At 34.9% G+C, this 25,709-nt stretch overlaps 1 protein-coding gene across 1 annotated transcript in view; it reads right to left on the bottom strand.

The window, feature by feature from the left end:
- The window catches only part of LOC127841778 (protocadherin beta-18-like), a 44,796-nt gene extending 19,649 nt beyond the window's left edge, over positions 1-25,147 (bottom strand). The window contains exon 1 of the mRNA XM_052370850.1: positions 24,974-25,147. The gene's annotated coding sequence lies outside the window, so the exon portion shown is untranslated. The remainder of the gene's footprint in view (positions 1-24,973) is intronic.
- Positions 25,148-25,709: the final 562 nt, after the last annotated feature.

Below are 25,709 nucleotides of genomic sequence, written 5' to 3'. Positions count from 1 at the left end.
TGCAATAACATTACCACAGTCACTAGTGACCCCTAGGGCAAGGCTTTATAAATGTGTTCCTTGGGTGACAGGAAAAGTGTTATAGATTCACATAACTCAGCAAGTTTTCATAACTTTCTTTAACAAATAAATCATATTTCAGTTTTCTTATGAAATTACAAATACTGTAAAAACTGTATCCAAGTCAATATTATTACTTTCATGAATTATTATGGACTTAAACAATGAATTTTAAACAAAACAAAGCAAGATTATGTTTTGATATCTTCATCTGGTTTGTTAGTCTTCATAATCTCATAATTCAGTCAACACAGTTAATCTTGTTACCTTTTCATGAACTCTTAATGACACTCAAATTAATGCAATTACATGTGTTCGGTTTTTATACAATAAGTTTATTAATCCAATAATTCTTTAATCACAGTTAAATCAGACATCAATGGTTTTGTAATTTCATATACAGACCCTAAGCCTTTAAGACCAGTACCTCAAATCAGCCAAAGTACCTGCATAATAACTATGTCATTAGAAAAATACTCAACAACCCTTTACCACTTAGATACGTATTTTTATTTTTACGCAGTTGTAGTCCCTTAGAAAGTTAAATTTAATTAAAGACCTTTCTAATACTGTATTCAAGTTTTAAAGGCTTCAATTCCAACCCTTAGTTACTGATGAGCAGCAAACAGCATAAAACCTGAACAGTCTGCGAGTTACTTGCAGGCTGCTCTAGTTTTATGTTGTTTGCACAAAGCCTGATTTTCACTTTGCTTCTGAGTGGGAAAGGTTGAATGGGCCTTTCACAGATTTTAGCATGTATTGAAGTTTGTAATTAAATTCTTTATATTGATAAATGCAAACATCGGATCTAAAAAGCTCCAATAAAAAAAAAACAAGAATAAAATTAAAGAACGAAAAGAAAGTAACCCTCAACGGGGCTCGAACCCCTGGAGCCCTGGAGTAAAATTCTACTGCTTAAACCACTCGGCCATCCGTGCTCAATGATGTATTTTATACTTTATATAAGCAATCCTGACGTAGTATCACAAAATATAACGACAACAGAACTCTCCAAATTATTCAATCGTTTCGCATTGCAACATTTATAATTTTCAGGTTTTTAAATCATCAAAAGTTGCACATAATGAATATTTTAGAGCATGGTAAATGTTCAGTATTACTGTTTCCTCACAAATATTATAACTACAACGAAGATTTGCGAATCTGAAACAATTTTTTTTTATTTTGTCAATTTACCAAAACATGAAAAGACCCATGTTGAAATGTCAACACATATGAGCCCTGTTCTGGGAAAACTGGGCTTCATGCATGTGTGTAAAGTAAGCTAGCGCAATCTGCACATGCTAATCAGGGTTGACACTTTCTGTGCTTGCACACAATTTTCGTTTAGAAAAGACTTTCTTTTAAACGAAAAATTTCATAAAAGTGAAAAACGTCCAATTGTTTTTCAAAAGTTCAGAAGTGGGTAAGAATGTTTGCATTTTGGTGGTGGAAAGAGACAGTAAAAAAGCATGCCCTGTGATAAACATCGGCTTTTCTGTTAGTGGATCCTTAGGCATGCGGTCCTGTCTGAAACTGAAACAAGAGAGATATCAGGAAGATGAGAGAGATATGAAGAAGATGAGCATATTCATCCAGCAATCAGATAGCAAACAGTTGCGTGCCTTTGAAACGGCATCCAAAACTTCCTTTTACAAAGAATTGCCACTTGTGAACTTCTGATTTTATCAGTCAAGTGTGTGACATGACTTGAAACTGTTTCTTTTTCACCAATTTGTTTCCTTCCCTTAAACTGGGTGGATAAGATTACACTGTGATTGTGCCGGTTTTTAAAATGTGATCATGCCTGGTTGTCATCTTCAATGTTCATAGATTTTTGTACTTTTGAACAATTTAATTTAATATGTTTACCACACATATAAAATGTTTTGAATGGTCTTAACTAATTACAACAGCATTTACTTTTTTTTTATATAAATATTGCCTCCCCATGTTTCGAACCTGTGCCCTCTAAAGATAAAAGCTAGAGCAATTTATTATTCAAAAGTGAATTGTAACCAATTTATAACTGCTTCACATATTTTCCAAATTATGGAGAAAAAGCGTCACAAAGTCAAACGCTTTTTTATTTTATCTATTTAGAGTTATGATTATCAATAAACCCTTTACCGTTTTTTGATGAATTTGTAGTCCCATAGAAAGTTGAATTTAGTTAAAGACCTTTCTTGCTAGTTTCAAGTTTTAAAGGCTTCATTTCCAACCCTTAGTTACTGATGAGCAGCAAACAGCATAAAACCCAAACAGACTTCGAGTTACTCGCAGGCTGTTCTGTTTTTATGCTGGTTGCAATAGCCATTTTCACTTTCACTTATGAGGGAAAAGGTTAATGAACCAATATTTTTAACGCTTTTCTTGGTCAGGCATGTTTTTTCGCTTAATTTTAAAAAAATGAATAGATTCTCTTTTGCATCTATGACAATTATTTTTAAAATCATCATTTAACCAAACTGTAAATAATTCCCTTTAAAATGGTTTGTCAACTACCAGTCACTCACTGATACGAAAACTTAATTTTTCTGTATACATAGCTATTTCCATATTCATGAATATTTCTTTTTTTCTTAATAAAGTTGCCACAATAAGATTTTAAAACAATTGCAATCGAGCTGTCCTTTGAAGATAAGGCTATCTGACCTCTGATTAAACTGGGTTTAAGGAGATGAAGATATTCTACTGGTGTCAGTGGGACACAGTAGTACCTTGTACAAATGAAAAAGAATCCAGCAATAATTTGAGCTGCGCTCTGGGAAAACAGGGCTTAATGCATGTGCATAAAGTGTAGTCCAACTTTAGCTAGTGCAGTATGCACAGGTTCTGCCTTAACTGGATTTTCATTTACCGGAGACTTCCTCTAAATGAAAAATTCCATTAAAGTGGAAAGAGTGCAGACCGCACAGACTAATCTTGGACAACTCTTTATGCACATGCATTAAGCCTGGTTTGCAGAGAGTGAGGCTCGTCTGCTTTAATGTTGTTTCTGACAGGATTCAATAAATGAATATGAACAAGAGCTGTCCAAAGACAGTGTGATGGACAATTCTTCCACCTTTCTTATGTCATTTGTATGTGCTTTCTGTCACTTGAATAATGACTATGAAGACAAATATTAGGACAATACCTCAAAGAAGTATCAAATACTTACGTCAAAATGCTTGTCTATTTTAGTAACAGTGACCTTGACCTGACATTCTCAAGAAATGCAATACCACGCTAGGTCCTCATCTACACTATCTTTTCATAAAATTAAAACAAAATACCTTCATTTAAACTAAAGTCATTGAAATAAATTTGTTTTTGTAATTTTAGTTACAGTGACCTTAACCCAACCGGCACTAGGTGCACTAGGTCAGTATGTACCGGTATTAGCCACCTACATTTTCTTTAATTCATCTTAATTGAAGCTATTTTTAGGAAACTCTTAATATATTTTTAGCAACAGTTATCTTTACCCAACTTGCTCCAAATGCAGTTTCTCCATGTGGGTTTGTTACATCCAAACATTCATCAAAGTTGGTCAATGCAAACTAAAGTTATTAATAAGCAAACACAAGCCTAAAACTTTATTTTGTAAGTACAAAAGGGGCATTATTTTTGGATCAGAGTTGTGGTCTTTGGTCAGTAACCCTATATAATTACCACTAAGACATGCATAGATATTAAATGTTAATATCTCTGTTAGATATAGAAATAATGAGTTGATGCACACAAACACTAACCCGATTTTTGAGGTTTAAAAATGGGCATTATTGTGCTCAATCGCATATCAAAGTTATGGACCTTGGTCAGTGACCTCACATAATGATCCCAAGGCATGTATTAAGTTTCAAGTGAATATATGTAGTAGTCACATAGAGATGCATTTGTTGTATGCAAATGTTCCGCTATTAAAGTTTCATCTTGCATGCAGTTGTTCTAACACATGGGTTAAATTTCAAATATACAAGAGTTCCTCGGTTGCAGACTTATTGCCCCCAAAACGGAGTCTTGACACAGGATATTTTTGCAACAAAACTGACCATAAGAGTAAATTGTATCATATAAGTTATTGATCAGAAACAAACTGGTCTACCGACAGACCGACAGACAGACAATGGATTCCAGCAAAACAATTTACCCCCTCTTCTTCAAAGGAGGGCATAAAAACTGACAGAGAAAAAGAGATTTTGCACCTTAACATTACAAGAGCATAATACTCGGATGCCGAAGCTTACATTTGGGTAAGAATAGCTTGGACTATGGGAGGAAGTCAAGCTAAGTTATTTAAACAATGAAACGTCGATATCCAAACATGCAAACGCGAGTTTGACTTCCAGCAGCTCATGAGAACAACATGTTTCCAACGCTGCCCAACGCCAATTTGGCGTTCTTTTGTAAATGGTCAGATATTGTCGCGGGAAATTCACATGGGATATTCTGTCAAACACAAAATAAAACCAGCATTTTGTATCTCGTTCAATCTAAGTTATTATACCAGCTCTAGCAATGAAATTTTGGCAGTTGCTATGTTTATGAACAAACTTTATTTTACAAAAGATTTGATGAAATATTTGTTGATTTTGAGTGTTAATGGGGTTTTACATATTTAGTTTCATCACTGCTTCCTCTATAAGCTCTTCTGAATAAGATGCCATTTAAACCAACTATTAAAAAAAATCTAATTTTGTAAACTTTCATCTGATATTCCCCTTCCTGTGAACAGCAAATCTTTTATTTTATTTTCTAAGAATTGAGACACACACAATTGAATATAAAATGAATTATTTTTAACCCAAAAGACTAAAATTTTGACAAACAAACATAACAACACTATCCTGACACACACACATATAAAAACTAGAAATGTTGCGACAGGGGTCGACGTGTATCCCCACGCCACGTGTTTGACTCAGGGGCTCCCCAGGGTTGGTAATGGGGCCATGCATAGTTGAGATTGACCGTATTGTCATAAGAGATGTTCAGTATCAATTTGAAGTTAATCAGTGTAGAAATGAAAACGTTAATGTAAAATAAAAATATGAGTGAAAATCTCTGACCCAGCTCCACCCCAACCCCAATAACTTTTGACCCTGGGGTCAGATTAAAATTCCCAATAGAGCACTGTAGCACATGTACTCATAGCTACCATGTGTATAAGTTTCAAGATTCTAGTGCTTATAGTGTAGGAGGAGATTATAAGTGGCCAGGACGGACAGACGGCGGAGATAACGACAAAATAGATTTTAAAATCTAAACGCTGACCCTAAGTTCAAGGGTAATGTCACAGGGGTCAAAACTTTTATGCGCATGGAAAGGTCTTGTCTAGATACACATGTGTACCAAATATGAAAGCAATATCTGAAGGGACACAGACATTATGAGCTTTTCTTGAATCACTGTCGCAGATTTAGAAACCTGAACACGGACCCCAAGTTCAAGGTCAAGGTCACAGTGGTCAACAATTTTATGCGCATGAAAAGATGTTGTCCAAATACACATGCATACCAAATATGAAAGCAATATCTGAAGGGAAACAGTAGTTATGAGCCTTTTTCGAATCGCGGTCGCAGATTTAGAAACCTGAATGCTGACCTCAAGTTCAAGGTCAAGGTCACAGGGGTCAAATATTGTATGCACATGGAAAGGTATTGTCTAGATAGACATGCATACCGAATATGAAAGCAATATCTGAAGGGACACAGTAGTTATGAGTCTTTTTCAAATCGCGGTCGCAGATTTTGAAACCTGAACGCTGACCTCAAGTTCAAGGTCACAGGGGTAAAAAATTGTATGCGCATGGAAAGGCGTTGTCTAGATACACATGCATACCAAATATGAAAGCAATATCTGAAGGGACACAGTAGTTATGAGCCTTTTTCGAATCGCAGTCGCAGGAAAATCTCTTACCCGGCTCCACCCCAACCTCCATAACTTTTGACCAAGGGGTCAGATCAAAATTCAGTTGCCGCCAGCGTTGCACATATGCTCATAGCTACCATGTGTGTAAGTTACAAGGTTCTAGTGCTAATAGTGTAGGAGGGGATAGTGGCCAGGAAGGACGGCGGAGATAACCACATAATCCCCACTTTTTTCTCAGAAAAACGTGGGTATAATAAATGTCAACACCAATATTAATGTTACCAAATAGGAAATTGAGCTTATTTTAAATATAATTTATAAAAGATTTAACTGAATACCTTTCCATAGTTATTTTATTAAAGTTTTATTATTTTTCTATGCTTACTGTCGATTTCACAAAGCAATAGCCAGTTGTATTTATGTGAGTGCATCTCAAACATAAACATTAGTTTTTTGCTTCCACTCAATTAAAGTATCTTTCTTGGTTTATTTTAGTATTTACAAAGGTAACATCATACAATTTTTGTTCAATGTTTTATCTTGTAACTAACACTATTTAAAGTATACAGAAATCAAGACTTGTTAATGTTCCCTTCCAAGTACTTATATGCTGGTGTTATTTTTCTTAAATAAATATTGATTTATCTTATAAACATTTGGTTATAATATTTATTCAATTATTTCTGTTAAATAATGCAGTTTGACTGCTAAAATAACCTTTTAGAGCCCGTACAAAGACAATATTTACCTAGCTTTGGAGGATTAGGTTCAACAATACAGTGTTTAACAATACTGGTGGCAACAATAGAATAGTGGGGCTCTCACATCCAGTCTATGAGAAAACAAACAGTCCTGTTGAGTTGGTATTTCCTGATAGGAGTTAGCAGTTAGAAACATGAAAACATAAATTTCATGATGAAAATATTTACAGACTTGGACTTTAATCAATTTCAGATCAAAGTGTGCGACGAAAGCAGTCAGTACTTTGAGAGTGATACTTAAAGCTCAATAATGGTCATTGTCGGCTCGGGTACTACTTACATGTACCCCGGGTACTATTAAGTATACTTACATGTACCCCAGGTACGGCAAATATACTAAAACATACCCTGGAAAATTAATGCTAAATCTGTCCTTGTCGGCTATCTTTTTAAATTAATTATTTTCACATTTATGTCAATTTTCTGTAAAATGGTCTCTATATTATTGAAACTCATACTCAATAAACATGTTGATGCAGTTTTTTTACAAGAGAAGTTCGTTTAAGATAATCGGTAGCGCGTTTTATGACATCTGATTTTGGGTGGGAATACAACTCGGGTAAAGTCTAATATCGACCGGGTATGATTAAGTATATTAACCGTGCCCAGGGTACATGTAAGTACGTATACTTAAGAGTACCTGGGGTACATGTTAGTAGTACCCGAGTCGACAATGACCAATCGAGCGATACTTATCACACAAGTCTAAATAACTGCAATACTTCAGTGTGTTTATGTATTTATTTTTATTATAATGTATGAGGAGTATAATACCATTCAACCCTTGTATAGCAGTTCTAACTTCTAATAATTAATTTAGTAATTAATCTAGTGTTGCTTTGCCCCCATTAAGTGTATCATTTAAAAAACTTTTATTTTGAAATATTTCATGAGAAATCATAAAGATATATTGATGCAATATTTCACAGGATGGTTTGTGTTACGTTTGGATTGCCATCAGCCATGCAAGCAATGTTTTCTGACAGTAGTCGAGAATTTCTAATTTGTCACAACTGCCATGACACCACTGGCCATTGGTGAATTTAACTTTTGTCATGTCAGCCAGTACTATCTCTACTCTTTTTTTAAGTGACTAATTTGTTAAACCTAACCTCATTTATGTTTATGGTAATTTTATTATCAACAACATAACAGATGGTATAGATAAATGTATTTCACTCAGGACAGTCTATTTAATTAATATCTATGTTGCTTTTGTTTTTTTTGTAGGTAATTAGTACTTTCCATCATTTCTCTGTTAGTGCATAGAAAAAGTACATTAACTACTGCAAAATCATTATTATTTGTTGGACATCAATAATTTTTGTTGATCTTGTGAGTTCATTTATCCACAAATTTAACATAAACATGTCAGACAAAGACAGAAGCAAATTCCTCATATTTTTCCAAAATTTAAGAAATCAGCGAATGTGTGTCCATGAAACTATTTTTTGGAAAATAATATAAATTTCATACCAAGCAATCTAGATGATTACAGTATATTGTAGAGATTTCACATCACTAAAACCATTTAAATTATGTTAATCCATATATAGTTTGGCTGAGAGCTCAAGAACTACCGAGTGTTTGTTTTACAGCTAAGCCAGCAAAATATTACTTTGAAGGCATCTCTGGGACCACACCTGTGAACTGGCTGGCTTGAAGTAATAACCCTGTGATCTTATGTCTGCCCTTCATTGACATTTAATAGTCTGCCCTAATACAGAAGGCGTGAAATCCCATGTTTTCTGCCACTTGATACGATTATGCATAAAACATTATTGTTTTTTGGTTCATTGAAGAAATTTACACAGTCTTACACTTTCTTTATACATTTACCATATCAAAGATGATGTTTTTCTCATAAGGAGTTCTAACCCTGTGAATTATTAGAGGAAACTATGTAGCGAAATGCAAATGAGGCAGAGCAGCTTGTGGTGACATGAGATGTTAGTGTGTCTCCATGGTAACTGCATTCACCTGAATCCCACAGCGTAAAAACATCAAACAATGATAGAAATCCATATACAATTTGTTGATTAATCATCAACACAAAACAGATGTATGAACACAGTGATAATCATGGCGATTGGATTGTATACATCAACAGGTTAATAAACATGTTTTTAATTATGCGCATAAAAGGCTAATCTGAAACATCAAGTATTCAGGTTTGTTCCGCAATTTGGTGGTTCAGTGATTTTATCATTATTAGATTTTAAACGTATTTGTATATTGGGTTGTCTACATCACAGGTGGTTAGCGTGTGGTTATAATATTAATTAATGAAAACATCATTTTGAATGACAAATTATCATATTATAAAAAAAAAAAAAAAATCACTATCAAATATATATATAACAAGGTATCCAACTCGAAATCACCCGAAAACGGGGTGCATCGTTTTGAACAGCCATAATACTTCATCAATTTTGCAGTGATTTTCACGATCTTGGTCTTATTCAACGCAGAAATGAATTTCCTTTCTGGAAATGTATATGTCTTGCAATATTTTTACAAAAACTGGGTCAACTTTTAAGAAATAACACGATACACAACTCGCGTGACCCAGTTAACATCGATCAGACCATATTTATGACTGAAATCTTCATGGAGTAAAGGGCATTTTCCCTGCAAAGTTCACGGACCTTGATACCATAATTCAACAAAACGTATGAACAAACATTCTTACCGTGCTTGCTGTTGCATTATCAATACTAACTGTCCAGAGCATTTTGAAACCTTTGTTTACATACATTTCAACTAACTGACATTTTAAACACACGAGTGATTTCATTGGTCCAATGCGAAGGTGTGTCTTTACAACTGGAGATTTCATTCATAAATACGGTCTGATGGTTGTTAACAGGGTCAAGCGAATTGTGTATCGCGTTATTTCTTAAAATTTAACCCAGCATGTGTAGAAATATTACAAGATATAAACATTTCCAGAAAGGAAATTCATTTCTGCGTTGAATAAGACCGGGTTCATGAAAATCGCTGCAAAATTGATGAAGTAATGGCGATGTACGATGTACCCCGTTTTCGGATGATTTCGAGATGGATACCTTGTTATATATATATTTGATAGTGAATTTTATTTTTCAGAAAAGTTTATTTTTCGTTATTATATGATAATTTAACATTCAAAATGATGTTTTAACTAATTAATATCATAGCCACACTCTAACCACCTGTGGTCTACATTGCCTTTTGCATATTTCTTCAAAGCGAAGAACATAAGTTTGATAAATCATCATAATAAAGGGCACATGATAAATACAATCAGTAATATAAAGGCTCACACACCCAATCTTTAAGTGTAACCTTGACTTTGGCATGACTAGCTTATGTAACCTTGACCTATATTCACATGACTAGCTGTGTAACCTTGACATTTATTCACATAACTAGCTGTGTAACCTTGACCTTTATTCACATGACAAGCTGTGTAACCTTGACCTTTATTCACATGACTAGCTGTGTAACCTTGACCTTTATTCACATGACTAGCTGTGTAACCTTGACCTTTATTCACATGACTAGCTGTGTAACCTTGACCTTTATTCACATGACTAGCTGTGTAACCTTGACCTTTATTCACATGACTAGCTGTGTAACCTTGACCTTTATTCACATGACAAGCTGTGTAACCTTGACCTTTATTCACATGACTAGCTGTGTAACCTTGACCTTTATTCACATGACTAGCTGTGTAACCTTGACCTTTATTCACATGACTAGCTGTGTTAAATTGACCTTGAGTTTGCATGACTAGGCTATGCTTCATGCATAGTATGCAAAGATTGTTACATTCTAGCCAAGTTTCATAAAAAAATCTTTAAAGTGTTTCTTCAAAGTGTTTATAAGATATGGAGCTGACACAAAAGAGGCTCAATAATTTAACCTTGATCTTAACAAAGTGTGACTCATGCTTACGTGGCTTTTGCACACTATCTCAAAGACACCAAATATTAGGTTGTACAAGTTTTACCATGGAAACCAAAATTGTTATATTGAAACCAAGCAGTTGGGTATGTGTTAAATATAAAATGTTATTCATTGTAAGAAAATAATCTAATGATAGACAACAGAGGTTGCCTTCGACACATTGTGCAGATTCACACCAAGTACAAGTACCAAGGTTGTTGTTCAAGACATTTGATCACAGCCCATCATGTTCCCTGCTGGATGTTGGCAGCATTGACAGACTGCATTCAAGCCAAGCTGTGGGAAAACTGAGCTTGATTCATGTGCATAAACTATTGTCCCAGATTAGCCTGTGCAGTGTGCACAGGCTAATCAGGGAGGACACTTACTGTTTTATGGAATTTTTAGTTTAAATGAAATCTTTTCTAAATGAGAATCAAGTCTAGGACTTGCTACACTGGGATGACGCTTTCAGCACATGCATAAAGAACAGTTTTCCAGAACGCGGCTCATTCAATTTTATATGATGTAGTTGATGTGATTGCTCTTTGGTTCATTGTCACTGCACAGCAGGAATACCTAATCTCTAATCAAGGATAATAGCTTGACATTTGGTCCATGTGAACAATGCAGCTGTTATCAATGGACACCCTAGAAAGTCTGAAGCAAACAGAGGAAGTACCTTCATTCCAGTGGAAGTCAGACTGCAGATTAGTTGTGTGACATTATCAGTCATTGTTAGTGCTTATAAAAACCCAGGGAAGGATGTTGAACAAATTATTTGCACTTGGCTGCTAATTCTACATGAGTAGAGCCCTTGACCAGGTCATGGTTTCAAGGCAACCCATACCTGGGCATAAAGATCGGGTTGCAGAGCCGGTTGTAAGCCAGTGATCAATTGACAGATGGATATGTAAGCTGCTTTCACTAAGAACTATTATGACATCAAAACTGGAACACTGCAAGTAGGACAGATACAAATTTTCTTTACAAATCAGAAATGTAGAATTAATTAAGGGCAAACTTAGTTAAATTCTAATGCAGTAGCCAGGGTTTTTTATCTGATTTTGGGGAAAGGGCCTGGCCTTTTTTGAGGGGAAAAAAATCGCGCGAAACACCAGATTTTGGGGGAAAAAATCACACGAAACGCCTTTTGGGGAAAATAAGGAAAGTCTTAAATAATCAATTAAGCATATTTTACTGTTTTTAAAACAAATTCAAGGAAACAGAAAATTTAATTATGCAATATTTTTTTCTTTTTTCTACACTGGATCAGGTTAACTTATATATTTAAAGGTTTAAAAAAAAATAAAAAAAAAATAAAATTTTTTTTTTTTTTTTTGGAGGGGAAAATGAAATCTAGGGGAAAATTTACCAGCTGAGGGGAACAAAAAATCGGAGGGGAAAGGGCCGATGATCGGCGGGTCACAAAGAAGGAAAAAAAACCCTGGTAGCTATAAAATATCTTTTTGAAATCATACTTTTGTATTGTGTTATGTTCAAATGTTAATTGATAGCAAGGCATATAAACATACTGAAGGTACCAACGCAACAACAACCAATTTAGTTGTAATTTCACCAGTGACAAAGCATTACAGGTTTTTTTTCCTGTCTTTGGCCCCACAGTATGAACAAATGAGTCGCAGACTTTTCAAAATTGTGAAAAAATGAGTCAAGAGCTTTTTAAAAATAGTGTAAAAAATGTGTTGCAAACTTTTATTAAATTGTGAAAATTGAGTCACAATTTTCTAAATTTTTTAAAATTTGCGTGCCAAACTTCTCAAAATTGTAAATAACGGCCATTCTTTAAAAAGGAAAAAAGCCATGCATTACTTGTGTAAAGTTAAATCAGTTTTAATAATGGTAATGTATCATTCACAGTAAAATAACATTTGGGTGAGATTTTGTACATGGTTTTTGCATGCACTACCGAAGTCCAAAAAGAAAAGTTATTTTTACTTATAAATAACACAGCACATGTTTTGTATATAGGTGCTTTTTACTGATCAAAAATGCTTAAAAACTAATCTGATCATGTTACATTTCTTAAAAGATACATCTGCTCTTTGGTAACCATTAAAAACTCTTAGCCAACCTTTCAGTGTTTGAGAAACTTGTAACCCTTTCATTACTACAATTGTTAACTGTAATTTAATGTGAATCATTTGCATTGAATTACACAAAAGACTAAAGTTGTCCCTGAATTTCAGTAACAAAACTGTGCCAAAATGGAAAATGGCCCTAAGGCATGCATGGTGTGAGAAAAGTGAGTGATGAATCGCCCAAGATGGGTTTGAAAGAGGAAGAAGACAAATTAATTTGTATTCTGAATGTATCGTTTTCAACTGCTGAATAATTTTTATTGCAGAAACATAAGCTACCTGCATTTATTTCTACAATGGAGCTGTAAAACTTTCTTTACCGAGTCATGCGCAGGGAAAATGGCCCTTAATTCATATGTGCAAAGTGTCATACCAGATAAGCCTTTGCGATCCCCTAATCAGGGTTGACGCTTTCTACCTTAAGTGAATGTACGCTTAAAAAAGACTTCCTTTCAAAGAAAAAGTACCACTGTCTGCACAGGTAAATCAGGAACGACACTTTACACACCGGCATTAAGCCCCATTTTCCCAGAGCACTGCTCAACTGTGTTGCTTTACTGCTTCCTTACTGATGTTAAACAGACAATAACCTACAAACAGCCATTATAAGAGGAAGTGCTGTCATGTGTCTGGCTCCTCTAGGGGGCGTGGACCACAGACCCACAGTCGACAGGCTTTATCTGGGCCTCATTGCAGATAAGATTTTATATCATTTACCTGAGCCAGAAAGTCATCCGCTGATTCAATAGCCACCAATTACAGTCAAATTATGGACTCAGCAACCATTTATGAATCTCGTCAGTAAACATGCAAGCCTGAAAAGGCGGAACATGAATGTTATTTTAACCTCCTGTCTGTGACAAGCAGTCATTATGCTAAATATGATTGCCTTTTAGCAGTTATATCAAATGTTTACATCTGAACACAACCCTAATTGATTAAAATTTGCTGAAGAAATGTTTGCATTTTCGCAAAGGAAATTCACATGTTTACATAGTAATTTAATAAAAAGACTTTCTTGTTCTACTTAAAGATATTCATTAAATAAAGAGAATAGTATGAAGAGTTTGAAAAATACAACAGAACACTGCATGGTGTGTTGAAAACTGTTTAATGTACAGTGGGTTTTTTTAACCATTTTTGGAAAGGACGAGGGTCCCTTTGGATTGGGCAAATCGCTTTGTTTTGACTGACTTTGGGAAAGCAGTGTTGTTTTTTTTGCTAACAAATACTGGTACATCAAAAATGAGAATAAAAGTGATTTCAATATTACATTCACCAAGTCTAAATTTCAACTAGATCGGAAATGAACTAAACGTTGAGGATTGTTAAATAAAAAATATCTTTGCTCTTATTATTGGAAAACTGGGAATGTTAAGGTCACATTTGGGAAAAAATATATACTTTTTTGATTGGGAACATAATTTGAACAAAAAAACAACAACACTGATGTGGCCATCATAACAAAAATATATATTTGAGTTATGTTTTCTAATCTTCTGGTTTAAGCACAACCAAATATATTTTAATTTTATTTCTTCTGTTTTTTCCCTATTTGGAACCCTTTGCATAATTATTAGCCCTTTTCCCCTGGAAAGTTTTTCCCCTAATGAAATACAGTTGTTTCCCAAATCAGAGATTTTCCTTGTGTATAATTTTTCTTCCACATATAAACTGGAAACTAGAAAAGTTATTGATGAATTCTTCTGGAATTAACTAAACATATTAACAATTAAGCATGTTAACGGTTTCCCACTTAGAAGCAAAGTGAAAATAGCTATGTGGAAATAGCATAAAACCAGAACAGCATGCGAGTAACTCACAGTCTGTTCAGGTTTTATGCTGTTTGCTGCTCATCAGTAACTACAGGTTGGAAATGAAGCCTTTAAAACTTGAATCTAGTCAGCAAGGTATTTGATTAAATTTAACTTTCTAAGGAACTAAAAATGTGTCAAAATGATGTACCTAAAGTGGTAAAGGGTTAATGGCATAAAATATGAACATCATGTATAACAAGTAAGAATGAATGAACTTTGTGCGTCCTTAAATCCCAGGGAAGTTTGATGGACAAGCAACAAATATTCATCATAAATTTACACAGTGAAATTATGACATAAAAACAATTGGAGTCCAGTTAAGAAAGTCTATTTGTAAGGACAAATTTTTAAATGTATATAAACATTTTATGAGATAATCATCTGAATATGAAAAAAGCAAAGATTGATTGATTTATGGATCTGTCAATAGCATAGTATGCTATTCACAGATCCATATATCAATCAGTCTTTGCTTTTTTTCACTGAATATAGTCAGATTCATATGCATTTTCTCCTTAATTATGTTTGTAACTGAATACAGATTACAGTAAAAGCAATTGTTAGTGAAATGGAAGATATTGAAGGTAAAATTTGTAACTTTATTTTAGTTCAAACTCAGTTAAATAAATAAAAAACATAACAATAACACTTGAGTGAGTATGTTTATAGTTGTAAATATTTTCTCAAAACTGGCCATTATAAAAAGGCATATAGATCTAATTTCCTCCGAAATCAGGCATTTACACCAATTTTTCCCCTATAAAATGGAAAGGTCTTTCCCCATTAAGTGAGAAAAAAAACTGATTTTAAAACACTTTAAGTCATATTTTAACAAGAGCACCGCCTTGCGGGTGCAGATCGCTCATCTATTTTTCTTTTTAAAGGTGTAGGGACCTATCTCAATTTCAATCACAAAGGATGGAGGGGTGTAGTGGAGAGGAGTGTATAGTGTGGGTGTGTGGTCATTTATTACATTATCTTCCAAAAATGAAAAAAAAATGAAAAAAAATAATTTATTTTTTTTTTTGGCGGGGGGGGGGGGGGGATTCTTGGGTGGGATGGTTGGATGGTATTTCAAAAATAAAATAATAAAAATAAATATTTGTGTGTTTTTAACCATGTTTGAAAAAAAACAAGAGATGTGTTTGTCAGAAACACAATGCCCCCTATTGCGCCACTTTGAAAAAAAAATTTTGTTTTAATTTACCTTTGACCTTGAAGGATGACCTTGACCTTGAACTTCCACTACTCAAAACGTGCAGCTTTAGGAGAACGCCGCTTTGAAATATATTTTTTTGACCTTTGACCTTGAAGGATGACCTCGACCCTCGACCTTGAATGATGACCTTGACCTTGAACTTCCACCACTCAAAATGTGCAGCTTCATGATAATGCTGCTTTGAATAATTTTTGACCTTTGACCTTGAAGGATGACCTTGACCTTGAAGAATGACATTGACCTTGAACTTCCACCACTCAAAAAGTGTAGCTTCATGAGAACACCGCTTTGAAATTGTTTATTTTTTTTTTTACCTTTGACCTTGAAGGATGACCTTGACCTTGAAGGATGACCTTAACCTTGAACTTCCACCACTCAAAATGTGCAGCTTCATGATAACGCCGCATTGAATTTTTATATTATTTTTTTTACCTTGAAGGATGACCTTAACCTTGAACTTCCACCACTCAAAATGTGCAGCTTTATGATAACGCCGCTTTGAAAAAAAAAGAAGACCTTTAACCTTGAAGGATGACCTTGACCTTGAAGATGACCTTGACCTTGAACTTCCACCACTCAAAATGTGCAGCTTCATGAGAACGCCGCTTTGATTTATTATTTTTTTTGACCTTGAAGGATGACCTTGACCTTGAAGGATGACCTTGACCTTGAACTTCCACCACTCAAAATGTGCAGCTTCATGAGATACACATGCATGCCAAATATCAAGTTGCTATCTTCAATATTAAAAAAGTTATGGCCAATGTTAAGAGTTTTCATACAGACAGACGCCATATATTTGACATTTGACCTTGAAGGATGACCTTCACCTTCACCTTTCACCACTCAAAATGTTCAGCTCTATGAGATACATATGCATGCCAAATATCAAGTTGCTCTCTTCAATATTGAAAAAGTTATGGCCAATGTTAAAGTTTTCGGACGGACAGACACCATAAATTTGACATTTGACCTTTTAGGATGACGTTGACCTTGACCTTTCACCACTCAAAATGTGCAGCTTAATGAGATACACATGCATGCTAAATATCAAGTTGCTATCTTCAAAAGTGAAAAAGTTATGGCTAATGTTAAAGTTTTTTGGATGGACGGACAGACTGACGGACAGTTCAACTGCTATATGCCACCCTAACTGGGGCATAAAAATTATTTTTTTGGGGTGGGGGGGGGTATAGTGTGAGGGTGTGGTGGTCATTTATTAGATGATCTTTCATTTAAAAAAATAATAATGGGGGGGATTGAGGGGGGGGATTCGTGGGGGGAGGGGACTTGCGGGGAGGGGGGGGGGGGGGGGGGCGGGTAGGGATGGTTTGGGTGGAGTCTATTGTGGTATGTCAGGTAAGAGTTGTTTTGTCGAATCTAGTCATAAATAAAGAAGTTATGGCAATTTTAGCAAAATTTAATAATTTGACCATGAGAGTCAAGGTCATTCAAAGGTCAAGGTAAAATTCAACTTGCCAGGTACAGTACCCTCATATAGCATGAAAGTATGTGAAGTTTAAAAGCAATAGCCTTGATACTTTAGAAGTAAAGTGGATCTAAACACAAAATGTAACCATATATTCAAAGTTACTAAGTCAAAAAAGGGCCATAATTCCGTAAAAATGACAACCAGAGTTATGCAACTTGTCTTTTACTGTCCCCTTATGATAGTTTGCGAGTGTTCCAAGTATGAAAGCAATATCTAAGATACTTTAGGGGTAAAGTGGACCAAAACACAAAACTTAACCAAATTTTCAAGTATAAAGGGCCCATAAGTCCGTCAAAATGCCGGTGAGAGTTACATAACTTTGCCTGCACAGTCCCCTTACGATAGTTAGTAAGTGTTGCAAGTATGAAAGCAATAGCTTTGACACTTTAGGAAAAAAGTGGACCTAAACACAAAACTTAACCAAATTTTCAATTTTCTAAGTATAAGAAGGGCACATAATTCTGTCAAAATGCCAGTCAGAGTTACATTACTTTGCCTGCACAGTCCCCTTATGATAGTTAGTAAGTGTTGCAAGTATGAAAGCAATTGCTTTGATACTTAAGGAATAAAATGGACCTAAACACAAAACTTAACCAAAATTTTCAATTTTCTAAGTATAAAAAGGGCACATAATTCTGTCAAAATGCAAGCCAGAGTTATCTAACTTTGCCTGCCCAGTCCCCTCATGATAGTAAGTAAGTGTACCAAGTTTGAATGCAATAGCATTGATACTTTATGATAAAAGTGGACCTAAACGCAAAACTTAACCGGACGCCGACGCAGACGCCAAGGTGATGACAATAGCTCATAATTTTTTTCTCAAAGAATAGATGAGCTAAAAATGGAGCGATGAAAAACATAACAAATGTAATTAAGTGAAGGTTACATGATCCAGTTAGCAATTTAAGTATCAATTACTTTTAATATTACATCTGTTATAAAATTACATCCCTTCCTATGTGATAAGATTGCGATAAAATGAAAATTATTATATGTACTTATGCAATTCAAATTGAATACTTTTTGAAACACCAATATCACCAGTTGCAGGTTCTATTAAACCACAATGTTGACCACCTCCTACAAACCAAAGCTTTGCAAGTTGTCAAGTTTTAAGGGCTATTTTGACAATGATTATGTTTACAGTGGTCTTAAAGTGTAGACAACCAATTAAACCAGACAAATAGCAAATATTGTTTTAGCCAGCCTGTGTTTATCTGATACAACACTATATCAACATTGTTAATTGGTTTCTGCAACAGATTGAAACTAATCCAATTCCAGACTGGAAAATTAGTTCCGTTTTGTCATCAAAAGGATTCCTTGGTCTACAAAGTCTTTGGTATACATCAGGTCATTGTAAGGGCTATATTGCTGTGTTTGCTTGTGGTGTCCAGTAAATAATTGTGATGTAACATTTGGAGGCTTGTTCACAGCCCAACATTTCAAAGAGAATTCCTTTAAACAAAAATCTCTTTAAAAGCGAGAAAAGTTGATTGTGGACTGAACATGCTAATCTTAAACGGCCCTTTACACGTATGCATTAAGCCCAGGTTTTCCAGAACAACGTTCAGTGAGATCGGTGGTGGGGGAATCCCAGCCCCCATCCTACACAAAACCATTGTGTTCCCTTAATTGGCCCCTCACTGGTACAACAAGGGATAATTGAAACTTGGAGACCAGAGTCAGTGGAAAAACCTGAGGCAGAAAATGTCCTTTTGTAGCAATCTTAGCGATATTAATCAGCATGTTCAAAATCTCTTAAGAAAATGAGAAGTAAAAGGTAAAGATCTGACAATTAACTTGTTCATGAGTGGAATAATTGCATATCTGTCAGTGTGGATGAGTGCTGGTAGCCTGCACTAGTGAGTCGCTAAATTACTTGCAGCGAATCAAGCCAACAAAGTGCAGATGTAAATGGACCTTGTTAATTAAGACTTTGGCTATGGATTGAACACAGGCTATTGGTAGATCAGCAACTACGGGCATCACATTTAAACACAGGCAGCAGTATCATTATTTTATTTTTTTAAATTCATGTTTTGATGAGAAATTTTATATTTTATAAGTCAGAAAAGTTTCAACAGTATCTTAAAGCCACTATCAGTGGAATAGATTTTCATACATGAAATTTTATTTAAATTCACCCATTTTCTGACAGCTGCTTTAAGACTCCCTAAGATTTCCAAATTGACACTGTGAGGTCTCATGCAATGTTTTTGTATACCTAAAACACATTACACTATTGTGACGTATTTTTTTACAGGCCATTGTAGTATAAGCGACCCAATTAATGCAGAAATCCATCCTCTTTACAGTACACCATTCAACCCCTGTAATCATAAAATTAATTACACAAGTTACCCGCCATTTTTCAATTGACAAAATTAAACAGCAATATAAGACTGGCAACACATATGGAGCTCTATGCCTTGTAATTATCTTATCAGTTTAACACATCAAGTAAACAAGAGCCGTCTCAAATGGATGCACATGCATACCAAATATGAAGGTTATATCTGAAGCGACATAGAAGTTATGAGCATTTAAAAAAAAAGTGTGACGGACAGACAGACAGACAGGCGGACAGAAAGACGGATGCACGGACAGACAGACGAACGGTGCGATCACTTTATGCCCACCTTCGGGGACAAAAAAAGTAAAAACAAATAAATGAATTTAAAAAACGTAAAGGCACAATCATGGATATGCTTTCCAGCATTAATATTTATTAATTAACAGCGCTGGAGTCGCTTTTCAAAACTGTATATCATTATAATATTCGTTTCACAACTCACCTCCAATAATAAAAATACAATAAATCAGTGTGTTAACAAAATGGCATTTCATATCATTCCCTAGACCAGGGAATACAAGTACTAAATACAGATACATGTAATGTGATCTGGACTAATAAGACTGGTATAAATTCAGCTGTACCGTCAGAGCCTGACCAACAATATTTAATAAGGATTTAATTACAGGCGATGCAACCTCAGGCCTGTTTGGAAGATAAACATCAAATATCCTCACATCATTATAACTGATACTAGTTTACATAAGTAATAATTATGGTATGCACAACCTGTGCCATAAGGAGGCTATGTAAACAAGGCTGTCTTAATGAGGCTGTTAGAGTTAATAGGTTGCGTGTCAAAGTGACACCAGAACATTCATTTACCGAGTCATTTACTGTTCATATCCATATGCCTTAAGGGGAACTGCTTGCTGACCATCAATACTGAATGACCTTATACTGTAAACTACCAGAGCTTCCTTCTGGCTAAATTGGGCTTAATGCATGTGCGTAAAGTGTCGTCCCTGATTAGCCTATGCAGTCTTCACTGGCTTATCAGGGATGACACTTTCCACCTTAATGCCATTTTTGTTAAAAAGACTTCTTTTAAATGCAAAAATCCATAAAACTGGGATGTGTCTTCCCTGGTTAGCCTGTATGCACATGCATTACGACCAGTTTTCCCAGAGCGAGTCTCTAACAGATGACCAGTTCAACAAACCCCAGTAAAGCTATCCTCGTCTACAAAAATTTAATTCACACCAACAATACGATGGTGCAGGATTGATCAACAGGGTTAAAACCCTCAGGCTGGCCAGAATGAAAACATACCATTGAGAACTTAATATTTGTACATATCTCAAGTTATTGAAATATGTTTTTTTGCAGTTTTTGCCGGTATCTTAAGATTTAAGAATTCATTATATAATATGTCAATCAGTGCCAAAATTACATGTTGCCTGCAGCATCACCATGTATATGAATGGCTGTAAACATCAAATATTTGGCCAAGAACACAAGCTTATTAAATAAAGTAATTCTGATGTTTTTCAAATTGTCATAAGCCGCATACAAACTGTCTTTTATGCACTAATTGAAATTCTTACGAAAAACTATTTAAAAAATTTATTTGAAAAAAAGCATCTCTTACCGGTGTGTTTACATCCATTAAAATCCATTTGTGAACCCCTTTAAGTCACGTGATCCTGCACCCAGATACATCCCCAAGAATATTAAACTTTGCAAATTTAACTTCCTAAAATAAGGATCAATACTTTTGTATAAAGTCAAAACTAAAATTGGTTTTGAATGGGTCTTTATTATTGTTGATATGATGATTCTCACCAAGGAATAACCCCATGATCTGTCATAACAATCAGAGCCAAAATGAGCATTTAAAAACCAACAACACAAATATTATGAGGTTTGTAACACAGCTAAAACTAGAAATGGCGCGGCAGAGGCTGACGCATATACCCACGCCGCATGTTTGACCCAGGGGCGCCCCATGGTTGGTAATGGGTCCATGCATAGTTGAGATTGACAGTATTGTCATAAGAAAAGTTCAGTATCAATCAGATGTGAATCGGTGTAGAAATGAAGAAATTATAGTAAAAGACAATTTTGGGTTGGTGTGGCCTATTATGGGAGGGATGCCCTAGGGTTGGTAATGGGGCCATACATAGTTGAGATCGACGGCATTGTCATAAGAGAGGTTCAGTATCAATTTGAAGTGAATCGGTGTAGAAATGAAAAAATTATAGTAAAAGGCAGTTTTGGGTTGGCGTGGCCTATGTATATATATACAAGTAATAGCAGATGTGGATCAAATGTTAAAGTGAACACATGGCGTTAGTGCAAAAAATATTTCTTTAACATATGTTTGAATGGTAAACAATAATTATATATTCATTTGAAAAAAATATATTCAATATTGACAACAATGTAACATTAAGAAGTACAGTATTGATTCACTGAATTTTTATACTATTCCTCATTGTGAATTATTAATCTGCAGTTAGTGAACACAAAAACATATTTGATCAGAAATTTTTTACTAAGTTTAAATTGCTTTATATATTACTATATGAAAAGTGTTAAAATAAAGATGTATGAGCTCATTTTCCACCTACATTAGCATATGCAACTTAATAAGAGAATGTTATGATATTTAAAATTACAACAGTTGATTATATACATGATGTTTCATGAATGCATTTGTTACCTACAAAATACACTTTGTCATTTTCAACAGCAAATTAATACACGTCACCAACCACAAGGTTTGTCATGGAATACAGATGGGTAAATTATGTATATTTTGTCTTTCTCTCTTTTTCATTTACATTTAAATGGTGCTATTCAAACTCGAAGTTGAAACCTTTGCAAGCTGTGTATCATTAATTTATAACAACATTTGTAGCCATTAGGGGCAAATAAATCTATTTTTCATTCACCAAGGTGTCATACCATATTAGATAGCAATCTAGTTAACCTTTAATTGAATTAAATGGTCCATCACAAAAGCAAAATGAGGGTAGTGTTACAGGTTTATGCTTGCAAAATGATGAAACAGACATTTAATGGAACAAACCTGTTATGTATAACAATTGAACTTTTTTTCTACTGAATTATAAAGACATAGTAAAGTAAAAAAGAGAAAAACAGACCAGTAGTTGCGCTTGATTGGTAATTGTCTGCTGGGGTACTTATAAAATGTACCTTGGGTACTCTTAAGTATATTAAAATGTATCCAAGGTATGGAAAACATATCCAGCCAATTTAGACTTTTATAGTTTTATTACCGCTCATACTTTTAAGTATATTTTGTTAATATAGAGGCCATTTTACAAAATATGAACAAAATTAATTTTTAAAATAGCCGACAATGACCAATTTTGCATTAGAATTCCCGGGTACATTTTAGTATATTTTCTGTACCCAGAGTACATTTAAGTATACTTAAGAATACCCAAAGTTCATTTAAGTAGTACCTGTGCCGACAAAGACAATGGAGCGTTAGTTGCCAATAGTTGGGTGGCACACTTATTTACGCCTTACACTATTCTGTCTCCTTCATTTTAACTGACTATTGTGCCTTTGATATGGTCCTTTCTTCCCCTGGACATGTGTGCAGTTTTTTCAACAGAACCATAAATCAAGATCTGATAATATCTGATCCAATTCAAACACGCATTGAATTTATAATAAGCACCCAACGCCTGTCTTCTGACACTTGCACGTGCCTAACAGCAACTTCCTGTATCAACCACTAAACCTTTTTTGTGTGAGGCACTGTTTCTTCACATTTTAACTTAAAAAGTTTTAATCAAATATAGCAAGACTGTAAGTAAATAGTGATATTTGTCTCAAAAATGTATACAATCTATACAATGTAAACATACATTTAAATTAATTTTAATATAATGCTTTTTAATCATATGAACAGCATGTCAACAGCAAACACCATCATACAAAAAGGTGTTTATGACCTAGTATACACTTATAATCACAATATAATTATGGTTATATTATAATATAAACAATATTCTTTGTATATAGCATCTATAGATCATTGTGTACTGGTATACAAATTATTCTTTTCTCAACCAACACATGACAAGAAAAGTTTGTATTTATTCAACATAAAATCAGCATGTGTAGCCCTATGGGATATTTGTAAATGAATATACAACATTGATTGTAATGCAGTATAATTCATAGATGAACGTAACAACATACATTTATGTTACAATATCTTACGGTTTCCTTTCCACCTAAAAACGCCATGCACTCTACGTTGTGACAGGACAAGGTAAGAACTTCCTTGGACCATGGCTCCAACAATCATACATGTGTATATACATGCACTATTTACATTGACTGTTCCAATATTTAAGAGATCGTTTCTATTGAGCAAATCAATTTGTTGTAAATTTTACACCTTTTCCTTTGGTAATTGCTGGATTTAATGTAAGGTTTGGGTGCTTTTAAACACATTTAAACGCACAAGTCTTTGCCTTGACCATTCCATTGCGATGACTGCAGCTTCAATCACTTTTGATGTTAAAAGTCGTTTTGCATATATTGCTCTGTATTACACCTTGGTAATTAGCCACTTACTGTTAAAGGGATCTTTTCACGCTTTGGTAAATTGACAAAATTGAAAAAAGTTGTTTCAGATTCGCAAATTTTCGTTTTAGTTATGATATTTGTGAGGAAACAGTAATACTGAACATTTACCATGGTCTTATATAGCCATTATATGCATCTTTTGACGATTTTAAAACCTAAAAATTATAAAGCGTTGCAACGCGAAACGATTGAATAATTTGGAGAGTTCTGTTTTTGTCGTTAAATTTTGTGAAACTACAAGATTGCTTATATAAGGTATAAAATACTTTAAGTATATGTACTCGGCGGAATAGCTCAGTAGGCTAGAGCGTTTTTACTTCAGGACTCTGGCAGGACTCCAGGGGTCACTGGTTCGGGTTAGGGTAATGTTCTTTTCCTTTTTTTAATTTGATTCTTGATTTTTTACTGGAGCTTTTACGATCCAATGTTTACATTTATCGATATAAAGCATTTAATGAATAAGTTAAAAAATGCCAAAATCTGTGAAAAGGACAACAGGCCTTAAAAGTATCCAGCTATTGGTATGGATTCTTTGCACTATTTGGTATTTAGGTGAGATTTGTAGCATGTTCAACCCTAGTCCATATTGACGGACTCCCAGAGCCTTTGATAATTTTTGCTATGGCGGCTCTGGCAACCCATTGGGTTATAAAGCTGATAGTTGAATTATTGCAACTAGTTCAACCCTGACGGATAAAGAATATCAAGGACCTATACGTTTGTATAGGTCCCTGAGAATATGAAAGCAGTACAAGCCGGATGGAGGGAGGTGTATAAGGGACCGCATTGACAAATGGATACGTACAGTTTGAGGAATCGTAGTGTTGAGTATTTGCTGACGTATGGACTGGAGGCCGCACTTTCGCTGCTCGTGTCATGCTTAGTCTGTGTCACGCTTGTCCCGTCCATTATGCGTCGTCTCCAGCAAGATCACCGCAAGTACTAATACGGTCCATTCAAGTTCTTTCCACGCTGTCGGTTCCCGTTCTGAACGACTGCTGAATTTGCAACGGGTATAATAATATCGCAACGCAAAGAAGATACAAGACAGCCCGGACTATTGTGTAAACGATATTAAAGGGAGAGATTCCAACTGTGCATATGGCTTCAATAGAGATGTGGCTTCTTTGCACAACGCATGAGCCTCACTCTCGGAAAACGGGCTTTATGCACGTGCCGCATGACGTGCATAAAGTGTCGTCACAGATTAGCCCGAGCACTCTTATCAGGAACGATACTTTCCGCTTAAACTGGATTTTCGCTACGAACATCCTTTAAAAATACAATTTAAACGGAAAGTGTCGTCCCCTATTTGCCTGTGTGGACTGAATGATGCATTAAGCCCCGTTTTCTCAGATCGCGGCTCATGTCTACTACGGACATCATTTAAGTGTGCGCGATCGTATAAATAATAACATAATGATGCCCACAATATAGACTGTGTATATTACAGCTAAATGTTAACTGTTTGTTCCTTGTATATGAATGCTAAACGATGTTTCTATTAGATGTGCATGTCTCGCCGAGAGTGTTAGTCTTCG

The sequence above is a fragment of the Dreissena polymorpha genome, chromosome 8, assembly GCF_020536995.1.
Source record: "Dreissena polymorpha isolate Duluth1 chromosome 8, UMN_Dpol_1.0, whole genome shotgun sequence".
Classification (NCBI taxonomy): Eukaryota; Metazoa; Mollusca; class Bivalvia; order Myida; family Dreissenidae; genus Dreissena; species Dreissena polymorpha.
Note: the sequence above shows the minus strand (reverse complement) of the source record. Positions and strands in the feature narration are given on the sequence as shown.